At 35.1% G+C, this 27,439-nt stretch overlaps 1 pseudogene; it reads left to right on the top strand.

The window, feature by feature from the left end:
- Positions 1-16,472: 16,472 nt before the first annotated feature.
- LOC149170948 (zinc finger CCCH domain-containing protein 32-like) lies at positions 16,473-26,337 on the top strand (annotated as a pseudogene).
- Positions 26,338-27,439: the final 1,102 nt, after the last annotated feature.

The following is a 27,439-nucleotide window of genomic DNA, read 5'->3' as shown; positions in this document are numbered from 1 at the left end:
GTATTTGGATCTTCTTGAAAGACAGCTTTGAGCCTAGGAATTGAAGGACAATCCTTGGTCTCATGGTTTTCTAAGCAAATCACACATGTTTCTACAACTTTTGCATCCAAGGGACATTCCCTTAGAGCATGTTTCTTTCTACATTTTGGGCAAAAGATGGCCAAAGCTTCAGCTTCTTCTTTCTTCTTGTTTTGTATTTTAAGGGTGTCTAGTTTCTCACTAAGACTCTGTAAGATATCAGTTTTGAATTCATCAAGCATGTTGCCAATCTTAGCCCTACTTACTGATCCAATTGCAAATTTGTTTGCTCTAATGAGAGAAGGATCTCCAGGCCCTTTTCCAATTTTAGATTTTCCCCTTGAGAGATGGACAGATAGCTCTGCTATATCATGAAGTGGAAGTTGAGATATGTCTCCTTTTCCCATCATGTTCAAAATATCTTACCATTCATCTGTAATGGATTTTAATAGAAGGTCTTTCAAGGTTTCTCATCTAAGTTATTCATTTTTGCTCTTTTCAGGTTGTATTGAAATCTTTCAAGTAAATCCTCTAAGTTTTCATCTTCTCTTTGCACCATTTTGAATACCTCATCCTTGTGATTGGTGGGCATACAATAGTCCATGTATCTATCCAAAAATGTTTGTTTCATATCATTCCAAGTCCTAATGGATTGAGTGACTAATCCCATGAGCCATTTCAAAGAAGCTCCTTTCAATGTTGAAGGAAACAATTTGAGTTTTTGAGAGTCTTCCAAATAATCATAAGTTCGACATACGACCTCAAACTCAAATAGAAATGTTTCAGGATCCTCATTTCTTAACCCATGAAAGTTTGGGAGGACAGATGGCGAGATGTTTTTCATTGTTGCTCGAGAATCTTCATCAACTATAGGAAATCCGAATGAGTTATCTCCATCCCTATTTCCCCCATTGTTACCTCTACCTCCTCCATTGTTTCCTCCACCTCCTCCTCTACCTCTACCTCTACCAAATCGGTTTACTACTTCCTTTGTCATGATAGTTTCCTCAGAGACTTCATAGTCCTCTGGTTCCTCTACTAATGGTGAATGAGGAGGAATTTCTCCCTCTTCTTCTTCAGGTGATTCTACTTCTTCAACTACAATGTGTCTCCCTATAGAAGGAAAGAAAGGATATTTTCCTAATTCAAATTCGATGGATGGTGTGGGAGAGTCTCCTAATTCAACTACTGCCTCTTGAATTCCAGTAATCCTAAGGCTAGGAGTGTGAGTTGGAGATGATGGAGGTGTCTCTTGTATATTCCTTGAAGTAGATGGAGTTGTAAAAATCGAACTCTTGGCCCTAGCTAAAAACCTTCCCCTAGAATCTCTTCCTCTATGCATGTCATTTTTTTTTATTTTTCTTCAAGTCGAGCTAATAATTCTCTTTCTGATCTTCCAGGTCACTCTAGGTGCAAGAAGAGAGCATACTCAAGAAATTATTAAACCAATAACATTCTCTTTTCTGATCCTCCAGTTCACACTAAGTGCAAGAGGAGAGCATACTTTGAGAAGTTATCAATTTTTCCTTCCTTGAAATTTTCTTGTTTCTTTTAAGAGATTGGCTACCTAGTTTCACTTCCCCGTCGACGGCGCCAAAATGTTTGATCAATTTAGTGTGTCCTAAATTTCTATTTAAAATGTCAGTCCGGGAGTCGTAAACTGCTGAAGTGAAGTGCACTGTATATGCAAGATAACTGATTTCTTAGTTCTTTGTAATTTTTGAGTTTTTGGTTTGTTTTTGGGTTTATCTTCTGTGGATTCCCTAGTGTGAGATGGTGAAATTGAAAGTCATGTATGGATGGTAATGGTGATTTCTACAATGATTCTTGTATGGATGGTAATGGTGATTTCTATGATGATTTTCCAAACTTTAAAGTTTTCAAAAAGAAGGTTTCAAACTGACTGTGATGAAATCAATTCTCAAAAGGAAATAAATGTACCAAAACAATGAACTAGTGCCAATGGCCCAGTATCCTTACTGCTGTATGAAAAGAAAATAAAAACTGAACTCAAAGCAACTCAAAGATTGAAAGCAAAGCAAACTAAATCACACTACTTCAACCCACACTCTGACCCTTCATCTTTCAACTCGCTCCGGCTATAGGAGGTAATCATAAACAAGCTGAGTAATATGATATCTAAATTGCAGGAAATCAAATTGCATAAAAGGAAACTAAGATTTAACTACTCATTCATATTTCAATTCTTGAAAATGACATAAGTAATTTAATCTCTAACTTGCAGGAAAGAAAACTAAATCATACTACATCAAATAATATTCTGATTCCTCACTAATTGAGTCGCTTGGCTATAGGAAGGAAATCATAAACAGATGAGTAATATGATATCTAAGTAGCAGAAAAGTAAATAAAAAAATCAAAACTAAAAGAAATGACAATGCTGGAATTAAAACTCAATAAATGAATCAACAGAAAGGTCAAGATGATCTCATGTTAGTAGTCATTAAAACTATGTAATTTTCCCGGGCTGCCTACAAGAACCTGAAAGACAAAGACTGATCAGCTAGCAACCATGAGAAAGCATAAAAGAAAAGATAAACAACAGTTAGTTATAAACATCAGGAAATATATACACAAGCAACTAATTATAAAAGCAGTAACATAATGAAAGAAGGCGAGAAATTATACAGTAGATACAGGGCTTTGGTGTACAGGGGCCCTCTGCAACCTCAGCCAATCAATACTCAGTCACAAATGGAACTCAAGAATGTTGTCTTCTCATATATTAAAGTGCAGTAAAAACATAGAAATAGAGCATGGTACGGTGGCTCGTAAAACACAGTCAATATTACATATGAAAAAGCTAACTATCCAGCATATACTAACGCGCTATTTATAAGTGAAAACGCTATAACTCATTCCTAGATTCTACGCTGCCAAACAGACACGTAAATCTCCACGGCCTGAGATCTAGCGGTATGGTAATCATGACAGATAAATCCATGGAGTGGTGGCTACTCGATTCGGTTCAAGGATTGCTCCACAGGTGTTAGCAAACCTCCAGAAATTAAGGATCTTGCCACGCAAAGCTTCAAATGGGCAAAACAGAGCTGTGCCAGCGCAAAACTCTTAGTTTGACCCTTTCTTTGACCGTCTTTGACCATGGCTGTTTGTGAGTGATTCGGCTAAACCAAGGGGACACGCTCCATGTACATGTCATTTGAAGCTTGCCCATATGGCCGGATTCTCCATTGGACACCTGTAACATAGTCTTTAACAAAATGGTTGCGGAAACTTGAGTTGACTGCAGAAAGTGACAAGTTTCCGCAGCTACTTGAACAAAAGTCTAAATCAAACAGTAGTCATAAACATAGTTAGGAAACCATTTCATAAGCTCTTTTTAGACTAATATGCAATGATTTGATAGCTTGGTGGATCAAATAAATGGAAAAGAAAGTTGAAAAGGTATATAGGGAAGATGCAGGTTTGGGACTCAACAATTGGTGTCAATATGGCATTGTTGGAGATGGCATATATTCCTGTGATACATAAACGTAACGCTAAATTATAAAACCTTAACCGTAGCTTTATTAAAACCTAACCCTAGATTTATTAAACCCTAGCCTTGTTGACAAACCCTAACCCTAGATACAAAATACTTGTCTCTATCAAAAACCTTCAATCCTATCTGCATACCCTAAAAAGGATCCCTACATTTGAAGCCCTAAAAGAATAAACCCTAGACTACATGAAACCCTATCTAATTCCCTAACCTATAAACCTTTGCATATCTAATGAAATCCTATATTAATATTTTTGTAAAACAAAGACCCATGAATTTTAAAAGAAGCAGAGAAAGTGCCCATAGCCTTGAGATACCAAACAAAAGTTAATGAAAAACCTACATATGCCAAATATAAGACAAAGAAGAGAGAAATTATTTATATAATAAATAGTAACAATTATCACTCAGGAATTATTATCGTGGTTCCTTCAAAACTCAGCTCTGGCTCCCTTGTAAATATAAGGGTCACCTTAATACCCATTAATCCATATAAATTAATGATATACTATTTTCATTAAAAATACATGGTGATAAGATAAGTTAAGTAAGGGTACAAGGTCCAGTTCACATCTAATGAACTCACATGTGATTAATGAATAAGATGTGTATCTGTAGAACTTATGAATCTATTAATTGAAAGACGTGTTGGATTTTTTATTGGACTAGAAATCTGGCAAGACAGTGACATATATGTTGCAAAGGAAGTTGATGGCCTGAATCACATATTTAAAGATAAAAAACACGCTCTATGGAAGTGGTCATTTCCTCGTCATTTTTTTCTGTCACATGTCAGTTCACCTTCAATACCTATTGACAAACCACTATAAATACTCAATGTCTCTTCCATTTTGAAATCAACTTGAATCAGCATAATCAAAGCTCAAAGCATCACGGTGAAGAAATTTGTGGATAGCACTTGAATAAGGTAAATACAGTAATTGTAAATCACATAAGGAAAAACCTGTGTCGGTATCAAAGGAAAGAAGATGAGATTATCGAATCGACCACAAGAAAAAAATTGCTCTCGTTGAAAATTAGATTCTACAGAGGTAGAAAGGATGTCGGGATTTATTGTGTGGGCATATTTTTTTTGTTGGGTTAAAAACCTTAAAACATCCTCATTTGTATTTGTGTGATTAGTTTTTCTATGCTAATAACAATTACATATTAATAAAAATGTTCTTGCTTCTTGCTTTTTGAGCTGAGGTTTCCTTAGTTGTTGGTGCTTAGAAACAGGTAAATTTTCTTAAGTTAAACAAGGCATTCATGAGAAAAATAGCTTCAGAAACTAATAATGAACAACAAACATGTATAGTACAGTAAACCATCAAAGAGACACATTAACACAATGTTTTTAGGAAGGAGCTCACCCCTCCTGGTCTACATCTCCTTGGTCCAACTTCCATGGCTTGGGCCTCTCTATTAGCTCAATGTGGAAAATGATGTTTACGAAGCTCTATGGCCCTTGATACCTACAACAATGTGTTCAGAAGGTCTAAATTAGCTAAGAAAAATTTTTTATGATCCCAATTTTGTTGAAAATTGAGTAAGTTATGGCTCAAACAGATTTTCATAGAAAACCTTTGCTAAATCTGGAGAGACTCTGGTTATGTCCGCCAAAACTAGCAATTTCCACCTAATTTGGTGCACCACAAAATGCATCGCCAACTTAATCCGAATTTAAAGCGCACTTAATTAAGGCCTTAAACTGAATTAGTTTTTAAAAATCATGATTATCGCTAAGCGTTATCCATTGCTCCGTCAATCATTTAATGCACATTTAAATAATGATGCTGTAGCCCTTCTTTCAAATGTGTGTTCGGTGGTCCAACAGTAAACGGTTTGGTTTTAGGTGGGGGAGGTTACGTGTTCAAGACCCACCTCCACCCAATCCATATTCTTTTCCATATTAAATGTAATACCATAAATTTAAATGCGCCATTTGATTTTCAGAATTACACCTTTGTATAATTCAACTTTAATATGTGGATATATATATATATATCTATATATATATATATAGTTTCAAAAAACCATGTAATATAAAATAAAGTTATATATATAATAATATTTAAATAACTAAAAAAAATCATATTCCACCTTGGAGGCAACCAGGAAATTTCAACCTCTCTGAGCGAAACTGGCAAATCTGGAGGTGACATTTGTCACAGCCCCACTGGGCAAAAACTAAAGAATATTCCCCTTACTAACTGGACTGCTGACTGGACTCCCATGTCATCATTCTGTCCCATTCTGCAATTTTTTTTAGCTGTTTAGGAAAACGAACATCAAGACTTTTCTCCTTCATCTAGACTCTGTTTTCGACAAAATGAATTGCATTACGATCATATTGACATGAAAAAAGTAGCCATACATTTTTCAAGCTAATATGAGAACTTTGAATTTTGAGTTGAATACTAAGCACCTGATGATTCCTCCCCACTATAAGCCTTTTGTACCCTAAAAGATACTATCAACTATTTAGCAAGTGAGGCTACAGCTCCCTGACCTTTTCGGTTTGCAACTATTTGGATTGAGAAGGCTTTTGTCCCTTGAGTCCCACTTTAAGGTATTCGACATCCCGTCTCTTTGAAGTTCTGGTTCTTTTATTAATTATGAGATCTTTTTGAAGCTCATCTAGATATTCTAATGAGAAATCATCTATTGATGGCAGCTGAACATGCTCTCCTTGATCATCAATCATAGGAGCCTCAAACAATCTCAAATTCTCAACATTAGCAACAGAGTATATTTGCATGTAAGGAGGCAAATCAAGCTTGAATACATTATTACCAATAGTTTCAAGAATTTTAAAAGGACCATAACAGATTGGTTTCATCTTTTTACCTTCCCCTTGAAGTCTCTTTTTGCTGACATATAACCAAACTTCATCGCCAACTTGAAATTTGTGATCAATCCGGTGTTTGTCATGCCTTTCCTAGCTGCTTTGAATTTTCTCAAGATTCTCTTGCACTATATGATATATCAACTGAATTTTCTCTATGAAATTCCTTGTGTTATCGATGTCACTGTGACCTTCAATAGCAACATATGTCTCAAATATGAAGTCCAATGGAGATGTTGGCAAATATCCATAACATACCTCAAATGGAAATGTGCTTGTGGAAGAATGCTTTGCCTTGTTGTATGCATGCTGTAATTAATGAAACTATTCATCCCATAACTTAGGGTGTTTGCTGCATTATCCTCTAAGAAGATGAATAATTGCTCTATTAACCACCTCGGTTTTTCCATATGTTTGTGGATGAATGGTTTTACTCTTCTTCAACTTTGTGTCCATCATGTCCCATAAATTTGACCAAAAATTCCCAACAAATCGAGAATCACGATCACTTACAATGGAAGTAGGAAGACCAAAATGAACCCAATTTTTTTGAAAGAAAATATGAGTTGTTTGTTTAGCTATAATTTTCTTTTTACATGGTGTTAGTATGCACATTTTGTTGAACTTGTCTACAACTACATACAAGTAATCATGGCCTTTCCTTGACAATGGAAGACCTCCTACAAAATCCATTCAGATACTCTCCCATGGGCATGAAGGTACTTTAAGTGGAGTGTATAAACGAAGTTTTTTATTACAAGGATTACTTGTAGCACATAAAGAACATCCTCTTGTGAAACGAGAAACATTATCCAACATGCATGTCCAATAACAATACCTTTGAAGATTCGTTATTGTCTTGCCTATACCAAAGTGTCCAACAATCAATGAAGTGTGCGCCTCTCTTATGATATTGTTTCTTTCTCCTTGTGGAATACACAACTTGCCCAAGTGATACAACAAATTGTTATGTACATGATAATCCAACTCTTCTATTTGGTTTCCTTGACTCAATGTTGCATATACTTCCTGAAGGTCAATATCATTTGCATATTGTTCTATGTAACTTTCATGCAAAACAAAATTATGCTTGAGTATAACAAATGAATTTTCAATAGGCCTTGAAATCATACCATCTACCTTATTATAGATTCCCTTTTTATACCTTATAACCAAATGAAATTGTTGTAGAAAACCCATCCATCTGAAATGGCGTGACTGCTGCAACTTTGACTGTGACTATAGATACTGCAATGGTTGATGGTCGGTATGGATGATGGTCTCCTTCCCCATCAAATAGTGCTTCCATTTCTTAACACTTTGTATCAACTCATAAAGTTATTTGTCATATGTGGGATAGTTAATTACATCTCCATTAAAAATTTCATAATGAAATGAAATGGGCTTACCATGTTGCAATAGAATTGCTCACATGGCATAACCACTTACATCTATCTGAATCTCAAATGGATGTCTAAGATCCAGAAGTGCTAATACTAGTGCTGAAATTATCTTTTTCTTCAAAGCATCAAACGTTTTCTATTGTACATCTCCCCAATGGAAGACTTTCTTGAAACTTGTCAATGCACGTAATGGAGCCACAATAAAAGAAAAATTAGCAATAAAATTCTCCAATATTGTGCTTCCCCCAATAAGCTTCTTACCTCTAAAACTATTTTGGGCTTGGGCCAATTCATAATGACCGCAACCTTATAGGGGTCTATCTCCAATTCACCTCCTCCAACAATGTGTCCCAAATACACCAAAGAAGTCTTACCAAATTCACACTTCGACATCTTTAAAAACAACTGTTCTTTTCTCAAGACATCAAGCACCTTGTTTACATGCATGACATGTTCATCTCTTGATCTATTGAATATGAGGATATCATCTAAGTAGACAATGACAAAATCATCTAGAAATGGCCTTAATACATCATTCATTACTCTCATGAAAGTAGTTGGAGAATTTATAAGACCGAAAGGCATAACAAGCCAACCAAACAATCCTTCTTTAGTTTTAAATGTAGTTTTCCAAATTTCTTCTTTAGCTATCCTAACTTGATGATAACCACTTCTCAAAACTAACTTAGTGAAATACTTTTCATACCTCAATTGATCAAGAAAATCGTCAATTCTTGGGAGTGGATAACAATTCTTTACTGTAATTTTATTTAGTGCATGGAAATCCACACACATGAGCCAAGTACCATCCTTCTTTGGCACGAATAGAATGGGCAAACCACACGGTGAAGTAGATGGGCGTATGATACCATTGCTCAGAAATTCTTGGATTTTCTTTTTGATTTCCAAACTCTCCATAATATACATGCGATACCTGCCAATGTTCAGAAGTGGAACATCGTGTTGCAACCAAATCTCTTGCTGAATTCCCCTCTTGGGAGGTAAACCCTTTGGTTCCTGAAACATCTTGCCATCCTTGCTTACCACATCAAATAAATCAGATTTCAATTTATCATCACAACCTTCAAAAGATTCATAATCAATATCATTCTTTTTCTTGATCATGAGAAGACAAAATTTTTACTTGAATTTACTAGTCTCTTCATCTGGCCTACATTAACCAAAGAAATGTTCAACTTTTTGCGATGGGATCTCACTATGTACTCCACCCTATTCTTGAGAAATATGTATTTGTTGTCATGGCGATAAAATACTACTTTTCCATCATACAAATAAGGACTACCCAAAATGATTCCTGATATGTCAAGTGGAACTACATCTAACTCAACTTCATCAATGAACATTTCAGTAATGGTGAACTTGAATAAATGCTTCCTTGTAACCTGTAAGTTTGCATTGTTTACTATCCAACCCAAAGGATAAGGCTTGTGATGAGGTATAGTTTCAAGGTTTAGTTTTTTAACCAAGTATTCTGAAATCAAGTTTGATTGTGACCCACTATCAAATAATGCATCAATCTTTGTATGATCTGAAATCACTCTAACATGAAACAACTCTATTCTTGAATCTTCATTCGGAGTGTTGTTTTGACTATGTGATGAACTAGTGTTTGCAATAGTTTCTTTTCCCTTTGTAACCATGGCTGAAATATTGGTCTCATCACCTGAATCTGAACCAAGGTCATGTTGTGTGGTACTTGTCATCTTTTTTTTCCCTTATTGTTTTGTTTCTTAGGCCTTAATTCGGGATGTATTTTCCAATAGTGGGCTTCATCATGCCCGTCTTTGGAACAGTGTTTGCATGTTATTTTATCCCCTTCTTTCTTCACACTTGCATTCTTCTTTCCCTTCCATTTCCTACCCTTTTCCTTATCCATACCCTTGAATGGCTTCCTCTTACTACCCTCTTCCTGAATTTTCTTTCCTCTAGATTCAAAGTGTGTGGCTTGCACACATACCTCATCTAAGTTGTTTGGGTTAAACATAAGGATAGTATGTTTCAAATAGGAATGTAAACCCCCAATATATTTCAGCAATGTATCTTGAGAAGTCAAATTCAGTCCTAACAACAAAGCCCTTTTTCTAAACTCCTGTGTATAATCTTGGATTGTTTGGCCTTTAAGCAACTCAAAATTCTGCCAAATCATAATGGCTTTTTTCATATAGGCTAAAGGATAAAACTGTCTTTTAATTGCAGAAAAAATTTCAACCAATGTGATGGATATGTTACCATGGATTCTCATTTCCTCTTGAGTGTTTTCTTCCCACCAAACTAGTGTAGCTCCTTCTAGCCTCAATGAGACCAACTAGATCTTTATGTCTTCTTCTTGAAGGTTCTAAATTCTACAATATACCTCCAACTTTCAAATCCAATTGTCCAACTTTTCTCCATTCACTTCTCCATTGTACATGGTAAGTTCGAGTCAAATGTCCAATTTCAGTAATGGAGTTTTTCCTTTTGGGGTTTTGGAATGAGTATGGGCAGTTTCAGTGGTGGTAGTGGAAGATGATGTTGTGTGAGATGTTGAAGATGATAAGGATGGTGGATATGGAGGTGGATTTCCACCATTCCCTTTGGAATGCTTCTTCTCATCTTTTTCATCTCGGCTTCCTTCTCCATGTGGAGGTTCAAAACTCTCTCCAACCATTCTGGTGTTCTTCTCTTCATAGAAGACTTTAACCATCTTAGTCAAAGTGTAGAAACGTTTCTTGAATTCTTCCTCTTCTGAAGAAGGTCTTTCAAGCTCTCTTTGTACTGTTTGTACCTCTTCAATCTCAATTGAAGGCAAAACTTGAGGAGTTTCAAGTGAAGCTGGAATTGGAACTTTGGGTGTTGGAGATTGTGGTGTTGTGGCTCTCCTTCTTCTGGGAATTACCTTAGGAGATGCAACCAATAGCTTCCCTTCTCCTCTCTGCAACTTTAAGCTTGTAAGAATCACAATTTTGCAACCATTAAAACCCTAATTGCACAAACTCAAGCAATCAAGAAATTCAACCTTTCTCTGATACAAACTTGATTTGTATTTGTATGATTAGTTTTGTTGTGCTAATTACAATTAGAGATTAATAAACATGTGCTTTCTTCTTTATTTTTGAGTTAAGGTTTCCTTAGTTGTTGGTTCTTACAAATAGGTAAATTTCCTTAAGTTAAACAAGACATTCATGAGAAAAATATCTCAAAAAACTAATAATGAACAACAAACATGTACAGTACAGAAAACCATCAAACAGACACATTAACACAATGTTTTGATGAAGGAGTTCACCCCTCTTCGGCTACATCTCCTTGGTCCAGGTTCCATGGCTTGGGCCTTTCTATTAGCTCAATGTGGTAAAAATGTTGTTTACAAAGCTCTATTGTTCTTGATACCTGGACCAATGTGTTCATAAGGTCCAAATTAGCAAAGAACACTTCTTTATGATCCCAATTTGGTCGAAGGTTGAGTAAGTTATGGCTCAAACAGTTTTTCCTAGAAAACCTCTGCTAAATCTGGAGAGACTCCAGTGAAGTCCACCAAAACTGACAGTTTTCGCCTAATTTGGCGCGACACCAAATCCGTCACCAACTTATTCTGAATTTAAAGCACACTTAATTAAGGCCTTAAAGGGAATTAACTTTTAAAAATCATGATTAACTCTAAGCACTATCCATTGCTCTATCGATCATTTAATGCACATTTAAATAATGTTGCTGCAACCCTCCTTTCAAATGTGTGTTCGGTGATTCAAAGGTAAATGCTTTGTTTTGAGGTGGGGGAGGTTATAGGTTGAAGACCCACTCCACCCAACCCATATTGTTTTCCATATTAAATGTAATACCATAAATTTAAAGGCATTGTTTGATTTTCGGACTTTAGATTTGATGCATGCCATAAATCATTTAAATGACACCTTTGTATAATTCGGATTTAATATGTGGATTTTTTTTTAATTAATATTAATATATATATATATATATAACAAAAAAAAAACCAAATTCCACCTTGGAGCCAATTAGGCAATTTCACCTTTTTTGAGCCAAACTAGCCAATTCGGAGGTGACACGTGTCACATCCCCATTTGGGAAAAATGAATAAGATTCTTGTTGCTGACTGGACTTCCATGTCATCATTTTGCCCCATTTTGCAATTTTTTTTAGCTGTTTAGGAAAAGAAACAACAGGCCTTTTCTCCTTCATCCGGAGTCCATTTTTGACGAAACGAATTGCATTGCAATTGTCGTGACGAGATGGAAGTAGCCATAATGTTTTCGAGCCAATCTGAGAACTTTGAATTTTGAGCTAAATATTGAGCATCTGATCATAGCCCCCTGAGGTAGCTCACTTTGGAACAATTACATATCTCGAACTATGTGGCAACACTCAATGAAGATTGTATAGCTTGGAGAGAGCAAAATTAACTAATTGACAACTCATCCAAATAAAGAATTGAAATCAACGAGATACCTTGTGCAGGATTTGACAGTGACAAATAAATGCTCAGATTTGGTGCAGACAGAGAACAAGATTGGACCCTTGGATTTGTCACCTATGTAGCTCCGTTTGCTGACCTATAAGGGATTAACACTTGTGCATTGAACCTATAGAAAAGAACCGATTGCACAGTTCTCTATTGCAGAAATTAAGGAGCACTCATTAAATGATTATTCAAGTAGTATTTGAGGGAAACCTTGAAAATCATTACTGGAGTCAATTCTGGAAATAATCTTGAAGTACTATTGAAGAGTGTCTTGAAAGAATCTTGTGAAGAAAATATATAGACAACTCCAAGCAAGCATCCTTGAAGAAAATCCTTGGAGCCTTGCTAGCCTATTTGGAGTTAGATCTTGGCTTGAGATTATTGAAGACAATTGGAAGCATAATTGAAACTCATCTTAGAGACATTATTGAATATCATGATGCATTTCTGAAGTCATCATGAGGTGAGTTGGAGAAATTTCTTGGGTACGATGAAGAGAAATGGTGACACCTTCTAAGAGATCAAGGTTGTCATTGATGGCATGACAGGAAGACTAAGTGAAGGGATAGATGAAGATTGACAACGCTTATAGAAGAAGACATTGGGAGCTGTGAAGTATAAACAAATATATCTTGACAAAGTGAAGCTATAGGGTTGGAGCCCTTCGGGTTGGTTCCTCAGAATTGACAAGGTTGGTGCCTTGGAAAGTCCAAGTTGGTGCTTGAAAAATATAAGATTGGTGTCCTTAGAGTTGGTGCTCCTAAACTCAAGGTTGGTGCCTTGGATAAGATAGGGTTGTAGCCCTATAGGATCAGAGTCCTCAAGAAACCATATAGGAGTGTATACTAGAGAAGGATTGGCGCCCTAGCCATTAAAGCCTCTAAACACAAGGTCAGCACCCTAAGAAGATAAGGTCGGTGCCCTAGAGGTTGGAGCCTCACAAATGTCCAAGTTGGTGCTTGGCAACAAGTTGGAGCCTTGGAGATTGAAGATCAATGTCTTCATCTAGGGTTGGAGCCCTATATATATTGTACTTGATTTTTTATGAAAAATAAATTAATAAACACATTTATTCTTATTGTTCATTTTGTGTTCTAAATATAAACGATCTAATTGGTAAAATTAACAATTGAAAAGAAATATTGATTCACTCCCCCTTCAGTATTTCCAACATTTGGGAGATAGGAAAGGAGAGATGACATGATTTGCAAAGTGTAGATTGTGGAAGGGAGCTAGTCAAAATAACACAACTCAAGAAGATAGCTCAATGGAAGCCATAAAACATCAAAGACAAAGAAATTGTTGGGAAAATCAAAGAGGAGCACCTGTGAGGACAGAGACTTATGTAATTATGGAAGATGGTCAAGGAATTCGATGCATGCATGCAACCTAATTTTTTTAACAGAATTGGTTCTTTAATGTAGACGAAAGCATAAATAGTGAAGAGGAGTTTCTTAACGGCCTAATGGACTATGAAAATAGTTAATATAAGTTTGGAGGAGAGGCAGATGAGGAAACCAAATAAGAGCCTCATGTTTTCAAATCTGACTTTTGGTGTGTGGTCATTGGTTTGACAAGTGATTGCAAACAATCTAATGATGTCCTTGTGCAAGAAGATGAAAAAAATGAGGCTCATAGAGTAGATATCTATAATGAAATAATTATGTTCACATTTGTTTGTTGACTTAGAAGATGGCAGAGTTGTTACAATAGAGAAACTTGAAGCAAAGGCCTCAATTTCTGTCATAAAAGAGGATGGAACAACATCAATTTCTAGTAATAGTTTTAGCTTTCTTATACTTATCGATTTTTGATCGAGTGCTTAAAAGCTATTTGTAATAATGACTTGTGTTATTTGATTTTTTTTGTCTATTTAATAAGAAATCTGTATGGTGATGAACATAACTATGTTTATCATGTATTACTTAATTATATGTATAATGTATAACTTAATTTTTTGATATAAAATAAAAAATACTTATATTTAAAAAAGAAAGAAACAGAAAGAGATATAATTAACACAAAATCCAATATATCATCTTAATTAATATCATTCTCCTTAAATGATAATAATGTATTAATTTACACTTATTCAATATCAAAGTAATAATAATAATTTCTTTTTTTAATTATAATAAATTTTAGTTAATAAAAAAAATCACTCATTATCAATTAACAATGAAATTAAAATGAAATTTACTTTAGAAACCAAAACTATATATTATTTAAAAATAATACTAAATACCAAATCACATAAAATTGTAAACACTTCAATAATGTTAAATCAAATTTGGAACCAACCGGCACGGCATCTTTATGGCTTCAAATTTCAAACCATGACTAATGCCATGCTCACATTGTCTCGATCGTTGATAGGACAATTTCCGGAGAGAATTTAAAGATACTTATTTTTCATGTGCTTCAAGAAATTAAATAAACATAAACTTATTTTTAATATGCCATTTTGGCTAGTTATCTAGAACAAACAACAATTTCAAATTTCGCATTGATTTTCAATTTGGTGGCCATGTGCGTTTCTTTCGAACATCAATTTTATCGGCATCCTATCCAGAAATCCCTAGCCATTGACTAACTCGATTGTGAAATTTTGATTTCGTAGAACTTTAGTCATAGGGGACCTAAATTTTTGTGACATTTTTAAATGACAGAAAACCACGTTTTACGTATACTAATATACAAATTTTTTATTTCCATTTATAAATTGTTTTTCATAAGTGAATAAATTAATGATTATAATTTTGAAAATGAAAGTTCAACCAACGTTCACCTGTCCCGAGATTTTTCGTTTAATAAAATAGTACTTACACATAATCACCATGGTTTTTTTCCAATTTCGTCCGCTCTAGATTGATGGTTAGTGATTTACGTATATTGAATTATTGTCATAATTAAAAGCTTTTTGGTTATTTTCAACTCATGGGATTCCTGTGAACATCAAATTTCGATTTTATCAATTATCCTCGGCAAGCATTAATATAGCCGTAGTCTATTTAATTTTCAAGTGGTATGACTCACTAATTGTGTTTGAGTTTGAAATGGTGTTAAGTTCAAGTACCCAGAGACATATTAACTCATTTAAAATTTATAAAATAATTCTGCTAACGCTATATATCATATCTATACATAGCCTCTCCTGCCATTTGCAGCATAGCCACTCTGGCCATTTGCAGCGATCATATCGACTCTGAAACCCTTTTCGGCTATAATAACTACAATAGCATTTCTCCAACATCGGTGCGTTCCGTGTTCGAATCTCTTGGCCACCTCTCGATCATGTCTCAGACGCTCAGAAAACGCTGCCGTGAGGCCGGGACTATGCCAGACTACATTGACGTCCAGGACCCGAAACGTTCTCACGGCGAAGAAACAGAACAGTTCCTTCAACTACTGCAATTAGGCCAAACCTTAGCAGACGATGAAGAACAATGCGGTCTCAGCGAGGAGCTCGTAAATGGAGTGATGAGAAGCGTCGAGGAAGAAATTTCCACAACATGTTGCACTTCTTATCCTGCCTTCAACTCCACGGAGAATTCGGCGGCCTCTGATATGCCTAGCAGCCATGAAGACCAAATCCCAGACAATAATCCTGTGTTATCTCCTGGAGGCTTCAGACGACGAGCTTGGAATTCCCCTGAGTGGGGAGGATGTGTTTTTTTAAAAGGTTATATGTTCAAAACCAAAGAGTAATGTATGTATGTTTTCCTAGATTTAATAGTTAAATTGGAAGTGGGTTTTTTGTCTTATAAACAAAAGGTTTGTCACGCTTCTAAAAAAAATTTTTTTTTTTACAGCAATATTAACTCCTTTTACATATAGTTCCTATATTCATAATTACATACGCATGGTTAACTTAATCATAATCATTGATTTATTAACACAATTCTAATTACGCAACAAACATAAAGAAATGTAGTCAATAGATATCAATTGAGAGTTCACGGTATATTCATGCGTTGACTGTCTACGTGTACATATAAACACTGTAATGATGACACATATATTTATAATGTTAACCCGGGAACCCGTTAGTCGCACAATTGGCACTGTCAGTGTTTAATGGCATATTTATGAACTCAACTGTAAAACTCCGGTTTCCATATCCCGAGACATCGAGGTTGATAGACTGTCCGGCGTTTATATCCTCGATCCAGTTGGAGGATTTCCCATCGTCCATTTGTAGAGATGAAGGGCAGATGGCAAGCTGCCATGTGCGCCCTGAACTCTAAGGTCTACGGTCCTGACTCCTCGGGCTTGCCATTTTCGCGCCCGAAACTCACCAAGGGATCACCGGCAATCGAACGGATACCAGTGATTTACTGCAGATCGAGGGTTATGATCCATGCCACGAACCGGTAATACTATGGAGCTATTTATGTGTCTGTTTGTTCTTCCGGGTGACCTTCATTCTCATTTCATTGTTTCTGCATCGCCACAGCGCTGTAGTCTTGACTCCGTCGACATTTCTTCTGCATCCGACTGCACCGCCCTGTAGCCTCAGACATGCAGCTCCTGCCATTCGGCTCGGCCTCATCACTCTTTGAAGTTATCGGCTTTCATGTTTACACGACACCAGGTTCGGCTTATGGTGAGTATTAATGTTTTTATTTCTCTGCTCCTCGCATTCTTTCATGGGTTTACACCAGGGTTTTTCCTGTTGCTAACACGGCTAATGTTCTGTACAGGTGGTGCATCGATTCGCCATAAGGAGCAAGGGTTTCTCTATTAGCTGTCTCGCCCATTGTTAGGTAAGTATCGAACACTTATCACAGTCATGTATACAGGGTTTTTGTTTAGACAAAGGCTGAGTTTCTTTCATTCCCTTGGCAGGGATACCGGGCCGTAAATCTCGGGTCTGTCCCCTGCACAAGCTCAAGGTCTTCCCTGAAGGCATTTGGTTTTTAGTCTTTGTTAACCGGACTCCTCTGTTAAGAGGCTCATCTATTTTAGTTTGTCTGTATAGCCGTGACTTATTTATCATATGTAATTTGTCGTTTCAGATATGTACTGGTACCCTTTTTGGAACGCAGACCATGGTTATTTTATTAAACTCTGTCTCTGTCTGAGAGGGTTTGATCTGTCGAATCTTGTTAAAATATAGGATTTGTATCACGGCCGTCTGGTCATTGCTTTCATTGAACTGTTACAAATTTACTGTTCGGTGTTTTTAATATAATTCTATATCATTTACCGAATTCCTATTGTTTTTACTTCAGTTTAGATGGGTAATATGTTTGCCATTCAATTCCGACTTGGATGCCTCCATTAGCTGAGCGCAAGCTCCGGCTAGAATGGTTTACCAAATCGGGGTTTTGCCGGCTAGAACTGGCTGAGGGAGCATGTAACCCTGGTTACCATTGCTCTGCCCTCGGCGTCCATACTTTAATGATTATGTTATGAATAGCGAATGTATATTCTTTTTATTCAGCTCTCGCGTAGCAACTATATGGTAATATAGGACTGTTATGATGGAATTCCGGTTTTGTTAACCCTCTTTGAGATTTCCTTACGGGCTACAGGACCAGGGTTTCTACATATAACAACACTGATTTATTTTATGATATATTTCGCATTTTGTTATGAGTTCGGTTAGTTGAATGATCACGCCGGGTTCGTCTTGTGATGTATGTCATAATGTTACATATATACTACAGTCTTTAGCAAAGATCATATAAATAAATTATGTTTCGATTCTCTGTGCACAAAGCTTTCTAGGTTCTTTTCTCGATCCTTGAACATAAATCCAGGGTTTACCACAGCGTTCTTTATTGATGACTTTCTGCTGTCGCTGAAATGATTGAGCTATTTATTTCTGTTTATGTTCTTATTTCGAGTATGGAATGCAGGTTCTTTTCGTATGGAATTTTCATATTCTTTCCCTGTTGAATGCATGTTATTTCATACTCTGTTTATAATACGGAAGCTAGTTTCTTTCTTGTTTTCTATTAAAAAGGAACAGTTATTTCAATCTCTGTCTAAAACACAGAACTAGTTTCTTTCTTGTTTTCTGTTAAAAGAACAGTTAGATGTCTTTCATCTATTTCTATTTTTCTCTACACAGAAGAATACCAGGAATATTTCAGTAGACGTATGCATTATAAGCCATACCTGCTTCTCTGCAAACCTACTTGTAATGCTTGCCAATCCACCCGTCCGTAGGAAGAGTTCTTCTTTGACCTTCCACCCCCAAGCACTTGCAAGTCCTTCTCGACTGCAATTACACTGGTCTCGCCAGTAAACGCTATCTGATCCTAACCAGACATAGCGTACACAGGAAAATTCTTTTCCTCTTATGCCATCTGATCCTAACCAGACATAGCATGAACATTTTCTTTCTTCTCTGCCATCTGATCCTAACCAGACTTGGCAATCTTTCCCCTTTTTCCTCTGGGGCCTCAACTACCTCCAGAAGGTAGTTAGGGTTCCATTGTAACTGCTTCCACAGTTACTAACCATGATTAATCATAGGCTCAGTTCAAATGATACAAACACAATTGTTTTTAATTAACATAAAATTAATAACAGAGTTATATATATTATTTCAAATAAAGTCTTTGTTCATAATTACTTTTACTATTTACTAACATTAACTTTTCACGAGGGATGTTACAAGGTTTCATATATTAATTTGGTGTGATCTATTATTTCGCAAACAAAAGCGTCCCTTACACCAATATATGGTGTCTTTAGCTTCACAGCAACTTTAAAATTGCTTGAAATAACTGAAAAACAAAACTACATTATATGCTAAAGCCTTTTTTGAAAATAAATAAATTAAAATAATTTTTTAGTCCTTTGTGTTTTTTTTGGAGTTTTATTTTGAAAATTTTAATTTATATTAAAAGATGTTAAAAATATAAATTGTTTTTTTATTGTAAAATTTAACCTATTTTCCACTCCCTAAACCTAGTCAAAACTCAGAGATTCAAACCTTACATCTATTCGTTTTCACAAATTTTACAATATTTTAATTAAAATTTTAACGAGCCCTGAAACAAAATAAATTAAATTTTATTTATAGAAAAACTTCAATTTATATATTTTCCATCATTTTAATGTCAAATGTGATCGAATTAAACAAAAGAAAATCTCAAATATGATTGAATTAAAAAAAATGAAATTGCAAAATATTAACCATCAAAAGTGCATAATAATTTTGTTTTTTCTCAAAACACTACATTTATTTCGATATTCATATTAACCATTTAAGCAATAAAAATTGTTTTCCCTAATTCTCATAGTGTTAAAAAGAAAACTCCATATCAAAGATGTTTGAAAGCCTTTCCTAATAAACAAAGTTTATAATTACGTTTTAATGAGATATTAAATGGAACTAGTGTTATGTAGTTGTCAAAAAGAAAACTCCATCTCAAAGATGTTTGAAATCCTTTACTAATAAACAAAGTTTATAATTACATTTTAATGAGATATTAAATGGAACCAGGGTTATATAATTCTTAAAAAGAAAACTTTATATCAAAGATGCTTGAAAGCCTTTTTTAATAGACAAAGTTTATAATTACTTTTTAATGAAATATTAAATGGAACAAGTGTTATATATTAGCTATTCCCTGCAGTTTACCTTAAAGATAGGTAAATTAAAGTGAAAAAGAATAAAATAGTTATGTGACATTAGCTAGGAGAACTGTCCAACAGAGTATTGGCTATCAGACCTGTCAACCAAAATTCAATTGTGTGTAGAAAGGACATCTCCTTCCAACACTTCCTGAGGGTTGATTTACTCTCCAAAAAAGGTGTTAAGTAATTCCTTTCGAGATTTGTATATAGATAGGATGATCTTAGTCCCAGTGAACTAATTTTGATGTTTGTCTTTGAAGAAATCAAATGATCCTTCCAACACTTCCTGAGGACTGACTTACTCTCCAAAAAGGTGTTAAGCAATTCCGCGATTTGTATATAGATAGGCTGATCTTAGTTAGAGTGAACTAATTTTGATGTCGTTCTTTGAAAAAATCAAATGAAATCAGTTTGATTTGGTAGGTCGAGTGGGAGATTCAATATTGCGATAAAAATTCACTAGTGCATTTGTATATAGATAGGATGATCTTAGTCCAGGTGAACTAATTTTGATGTTGGTCTTTGAAGAAATCAAATCAAATCTAATTGATTTGGTAGGTCTGATTCTTTTCATGGTCATGAAATCGAGTAGGAGATTCAATATTGCGATAGTATATTTGCGATCAAAATTCAGGAAAGTAGATCTACCATTAAAATATAAGGTGCAAGCATGTGGTTTGATATGTCAGTAGGGATTCCAAAGTGTAAATTTTGTGTGGAAAATGCATCCATCACCAAGCACTAGATGGGTGGAATGTCCATTGGAAACATTGTTTCAGAAATTTCTTACAATATAAACAACTATGGAAATCTACCTTCAATTAAATTAGTTTTTAAATCTTTACATAAAACTAAAAAAGATTACATTGTTTTTTTTTTTTCCTGAAAAATTTTCTACAATAGAAGCAATTATAAATGCCTACATTCAATTAAATTTATTTTTAATTTTTTCCTAAAATAAAAATAATATGATTGATTATTAAAAACAAATGTAATGTACTATTCTTTAAATTACCAGAAAACTTGATGAAATTTATATTTTATTTGTTTTTAATTTTTTACCAAAAATAAAAATAATATAATTGGTTACTAGAAACAAGAATATAATTTGTTATTAAAAACAAACACTAGTTAGAAATTTGGAGTAATAGGAAAACTTATTCAAATTTAAAATTTATATTTAATTCTTATATAATTGAATTAGTTTTTAAATATTCCTAAAAATTAAAATTATATGATTGGTTATTAAAAATAACAAATTACATATTAATGTTCAGTTTTGTGAAAACTTATTTATATTTCAAATTTGAGTATTCTTTAAGTGTGATTTTTTGAAAAGTTTTCCAACTTATTTTTTTATCTCATTTGTCTAAGATGTGATAAAGATTCGCTTAAATCATAAGATTGAAATATTAACTGGTTGACCATAAACTTTTTCACCAATTTTTCTATAATTTTTTAATAAAATTATATTTTATTATTATTATTTAAATTATACGTTTTTAAATTATAAATAAATTTAATAATCTAAAAATAAATTAATTATATAATTCAACAATTCAAATGTAAGATATTAAGATCTTATGAAATTTATAACATAAATGATATAATAAATTAACTTTTACCACATTAAAACAACCTACTTTACATTAAATTTATCCAAAATCTCTTAAAATCTACTACTTTAGCATATGCAAACATATTTAAATATCCATGCGACTAATAATTATAATGATAATATATTACTACTATTATTAACTAATAGTAAATTGCCACTACCACTTTCATTTATACCAATTTACAACTTTCCTAAGATCATGTTATGTGTATGAATCAACTCGCTATTCACATCACACTAGGAGCGGTGTTAGGCAGATGTACTCGTCAGTTGTGAAATTTGAAGTATTTTCTAATAAAGCGGGAAAATGGTTAGCCACTCAATGGAAAGATAATTTTGAATAAAATAATAATAACATAACTAGCATTTGCACCTTATGTTGCAAAGGAAACGCCGTAAGGCATAGAGTGGTAGGCATAGAGTGGGGAAGAATAGCGACATGTGAATGGACATTGTTGAAAGCAAGGGTGGATGATAATGTGTATTCTGAAAATGGATATTTTGTTATGGTTAACCTAATGCATTCATTAATTAGATGACAACGAAAAAGTTTTGGGCCAAGGCTGAACCAACACAAATCTTTTCTACAAGACTAAAATTGCCTAAATGATTCCTAAATCAATGGGAATAACTGTTTCCCTCCTCTGATACCTAAAATACATTGTAGGAGACCGATTTTTCAAGTAACTTAATATAACTAGCAATTGCCCCAAAAGGTGCAAACAGAGGTCTATTACAGACAAGTTTTCTTATGTATGAAGTATTGAGAATTGAGGATCTCGGATTAGACTTTAGTTGGACTCTATTGGTTTGGGAGATGTATCATGTGTTACCATTTGTGCATATTATGGGCATAAAGTTTGTTATGATGATGGAGATTATTTTCAACCAGTTGTGGGTTGGCAACAACTTTTGTGAATGCCTTGGGTAAGATTCCATCTTCTGGATGATGTAAATTCCATTGTCCATTTAGTCTATACTAGAGTACAATGATTGTTGGCAAAGCTAAAGAAACTTTCATCAATGTATAGAGCCAACATAACTCGTAGTCATCAATTTTTATCTATACAGGGCTATGATTATAGGTACCAGCCATTTGAGCAGGCAGCCGGTGTATTTGCTTAATAGGGATCATGTTATCCTCGTGGAGTTATTGGTTGTGCTTAGAAAATATAAAGTAGGATTGAGCATCAACTATCTGGCTGGATGGAATTTTTGATAAGTGTTGGCTAATTTTCTCTATTGTGTAATCATCCAAAACATAGAGGCTAACCCAAGTGGATGCTTCGGTGGAAATTGTGTGGCCCTTGCATTATCTAGGTCCTATAGACTCTTTTCATGCATCTCAGGAGTGTTAAGTGTCTGGAATATTTTCAAAAGTTGCTTGATTGTGGTTATAATGGGATTATTTTTATTGTTATTGTCTTTGAATTTTATTTGGTTGGTTATGTGCTGTTATTTTGTGACTATTTAGTTACTCATAATTACAAAGGTGGACAAAATAAAATAGAATTATGTACAATTTGAAACAAGTGAATTTGTAGGATAAAATGGATGCTTGAAACTATTGGTTATTTATAAGTGATTTGTTTGCGTGTTGTAAAATCCTTGTGATTGTAACTATACCATGCTTATACAAACTTTCATTGCTTGGTATCTATGTTCTAAGTTTTTAATTGAGGTAGCTTTGTTAGTAACTTAGTGTTACATTTGCTCATAAAAATCTTGAAATGTACTAAGAGATTTTGTCTTTCTACAGGGTAATGATTGTGAATATCGGCACAGTGACAGCGCCAGGATCAATCCCAGAGATTGCTGGTACTAGCTTGGGGGCAATTGTCTAAATCCTACCTGCGCTTTTAGACATCTTGTGAGTTTCTCTTATTATTAAGAACTTTTTAATTAAGTCGCATTAATGATAGATTTTCTAGAAAAGGCTGATCCTGAAGTTTCCATTGTAATATAGTCCATTAGCAATAAGACAGTTTGATGAAATCTCTGACAATCCCTTAAATGATCTTTATTCCGATCCTTTCTAGCATGATTGTTCATTGCACCTTCTTGGCCCTTCCAATTATTCTTCAACTCATCAGGGATCCCTTCAGCCTATCTGTTAATATGGTAGATGTCCCTTTGTTGTGTAGTATTATCACCTCATCTGGTTTGTTTTTCTAGTTACAAAATTGTTAACTTAAAATTCCCACAGGGCTTTCTTTTTGGACTATATTCTTTATTGTTTGTGCTTTTTTATGGGCATTAGTTTTCTTGTATTTGTCATGTTGTATTTTATGTGGTTGTGGATTCTTTTCACATTTTCCGTAGGAATTTTCTTGATATTCATACAGGTTTGTCAAGAATATTTTCCTCGTACTTTATTATTATTATTATTTTGTGTTGACGACTTTATACATTCATTTCTGCATCAGTGTTTGTATATAGATCCAAGTAGTGCACTCAATTACGGGTGTTTTACTTTCTCTCCCATTATCTCTAATAAATAAACCTAATTGTAGTGTGTGTTTCTGATAGGCTTGTAGGTTGCGACCTATTTTGGTTGTTTCTTGTTGTATGTTTGTCTTTTGGTAATTTTGAAGACTGTAAATATTTCTTTGTATATTTTTTTGTAATCTATTTATGACACTAACTTGTGTATTTGTGTTTCCGTTTCAGCCACTAGTTGTCTTGTCAAGAGCACCAACACCAGCAACAGTGCCACCATCGTCCTCAGCATCGTTACCGACATCTGGCACTGCAAACAAACCGAAAGTTCCCTGCTATTTTTTCCAGCAGGGATATTGTGTAAAGGGTGATAAGTGCCCTTTTGTGCATGGTCTGTTTTCAGGAGCTAATCTAACTTCTAAAAAGATAGAAAAACCAAGTCCAGCAGTTACAGAGCCTCAGGCAAGTGGGAAGCAAGCAGTCAATGAAACTGAAATCAACAAAGATGGAAAACATCGATCTGATTTAAGCTTTCCCAAGGCAATGCAATCAATTGATCCTAATGCAGTGCAGTCAAGCAACCCCATGACATTGAAGTCCAACAACTTTCAGGCAGTGCAGTCAGGAAACCCTGTGGTAGCAAAAGCAAATAAATTCAAGGCGTCACAGTCAAGTAACCTTGTTGCATTGCAGTCCAATAACTTCCAGGCAGGGCATTTGGGCAATCCTTTAACACTGCAGTCAAATAATGTCAAGGAAGCCCAGCTGCAACTAGAAGCTAGACATGTCTCTCAATCAAGATCTCAGCCTACCTATATTAAGGGAAGTCCACATGAATTCGAACAATTTTTTCCAGAGATTGAACCTACAAGACAAAGGATACATGATGCTTCAAGAAACAGGTCTCGGATATGCCCGTCTCATCCTCCAGAAGAGAGACTACAAAATGGATTAGAATCAGAGGATTTGTTGGGTGGATCATCACCAGGATTTGATGTACTTGTGGATGATGGACCTAACCAGCTAAGCCACCGGGAGGATGCTCATTACTATAAACATGATATGGAATCTGGAAGAGATGCAATCAATGGTCGAGAAAGAAATATGCACAACAAATGAGAGCTTGTCCGAACTGGCTACTATGATGCTGAATTTCAATATGACCATGGAGCTTATGAACCATATAAAAACAGGGGATATGAGCGTGGTGGCCGAAAGCAGTCTAATGCTTTTGATGACAGGGTTCTGGAGAGACCGATTGTGCGAGAAAGGAGGTCCTTGTCTAGTGAAGATGATCCTGAACGGAACAATATGGAGGATCTCCGCCACCAGATTTCAAAACGTAGGAGGGCTGGTGAGGCTAAAGTAGTGGATAGCCCCTCAAAGAGATAGCATGTGGATAGTCAACATGGTGAATTTCACCGTGGCTCTAGGCAACAAGATGATGACCATAGACAACAAGATATATACAGGGATCAGTTAAGGCAAGGTATGAATCACAGTAGTAGGTGATTGCAGGGTAGGATTCAATTAGAGGCTAGTGGCTTCAAAAGAGATCCATCTGACAATATAGAAGTTGATCAAGAAGGCAAGTTAGAGAGGGCTTGGTCCAGAAGCTCACCAAGCAGATGGGGCTTAAATGATCATTTCAGAAGCAAGTATCATGAAAAGGAGAGGGGCAGAATGCCTGTAGATGGTTCTATATCATCAGAATCCAGCGTACCTAGAGGTCATACTTTTAGGAACATTGAAACAAGGACAAATGCCATAAATTTTGCTGGGCCTAAGACTCTTGCACAAATCAAACAAGAAAATAATCGTTAGAGCAGTGAAGAACCTTCTACTACACAATCAACACAACATGGATCCTTACAGAATCCCTCTATGAAGAGTCCAGACAAACATAGAAAAAATCTTCCTTGGGAAGAAAGGAAGATGAGATTGGGCAAGGTAATTAGTGATTCAAGTGGGGAACAAGACTTTCAGGCTCCAAAGCCATTAAGTGATATTCTGAAGAAAAAACGGAAAGTGACTAAAGAAAATGGTGACAATGAAGGAAATATACCTACAGAAGGGCAGGGCCAGGCCATTCAGAGCTTAAATTTGAGCAAGGGAAATGATGGCTTGCCACAACCTGAAAATGATGTCAAAGAGGGAGAACTTCCAGCTGGTTATAGTTATACATCTGAACTGCACACTTTTACTCCTGGGGTGGATGACACTGAGGCATCCAATGACGTGGATACTCTTGTAGAAGACAAACCATCAGCCTTTTCAAAAGGAGCAAAGCCTATTGTAGTGGATGACCAGGAAGATGCAGTAATGGATGATGTTGTTCAGAGCAATGAAGATGAAGATGTTGACCATGAAGAGTATGATTTGGAACATGCAAAGCATGAGGGCAATGAAGAGTAGGAAAGGAATGTAGATGAGCAAGAAGATGAAGACTTTCTAGAAGATGATGATGCCGATGACTTTGCTAGGAAGCTTGGTGGCATCTTCTCTTGATTAGTGACTTGTATTAGAAGATATGTTGAAAGCTATTTGCAAATCTGTGCATGTATTGGCAAGCACAATGGTGGGTTTTTGTTGTAGTTTTGCTTGGAATGTCAGTGTAAAATGCCAATTTCATGTGTTGCTTGACATGATGTTCTCGCAGGTATTCAAGATAATTGTTTCTTTTGTCTGTACTGAATCTTGTTCATGATGATACAGATCCTATTTGTTTTATATTATAGAGGAGCCTATGCAGAAGCAAATATCATAACTTAATTTTAGAGCATATTATGCTTCTCAGCGGAGGGATCAATCATGCCTTTGAATCAATTATCACATTGGCATTTGCAGCTACTAGCATTTGAATAACGTAGACCTGGGTAAATATTCTTAATTATATGAAGACGATAACACTTTGTAGCTGCAACTGTGAACAATAGGTGATTTCTCTTGTAATCTGTGGAATTTTAAGGCATTGAGTATTAAATAACTGGCAGATGATTGTTTTTTAGTTTTCATATTGTCACTGAATAACTGGGAATTATAAGCCTTTGTTCAATTCTATTTTTTGGGAGCTCCAGAAAGTGGCGACATTGCTGCAACTGTATGTAGAATTGATGCAATATTTTCTTATTCAAAGGTTGAAACAACCCTTTTTTCATAGAAAGTAGAGTAGATCTATGGATAGTATTGTAATTGGTGTACACTTGGCTAAAGTATATATTGGGATGGATTTTGGAAGATGCATCTAGCACATTTTTTATTGTACTAGGGAATTTCATTAATAATATAAATATGCACAAAAATATTTAGAGAGACCTCGGCCGAATCCGTTAGCTTGAGACTTTTAGGACAGTTTGATCGAACAATGTTAGGTTGGGAGACTTTGAGCACATTTTTGTTAATTCAACGCTCATGTGAACCTGGAAAATGGCTTTCAAAGGAGCAAATGCTTTAGTTGCGATCAATTTTTCATTTTAGAGAAAACAATTGTATATACCTGTGTTGTATTTGTAACATT

Source organism: Pinus tabuliformis, chromosome 4_2 (genome assembly GCF_031772625.1).
Source record: "Pinus tabuliformis cultivar Carrire ecotype Pingquan chromosome 4_2, CPIR1, whole genome shotgun sequence".
NCBI lineage: Eukaryota > Viridiplantae > Streptophyta > Pinopsida > Pinales > Pinaceae > Pinus > Pinus tabuliformis.
The sequence above is the reverse complement of the archived record's forward strand: the minus strand, read 5'-3'. Positions and strand labels throughout refer to the sequence as shown.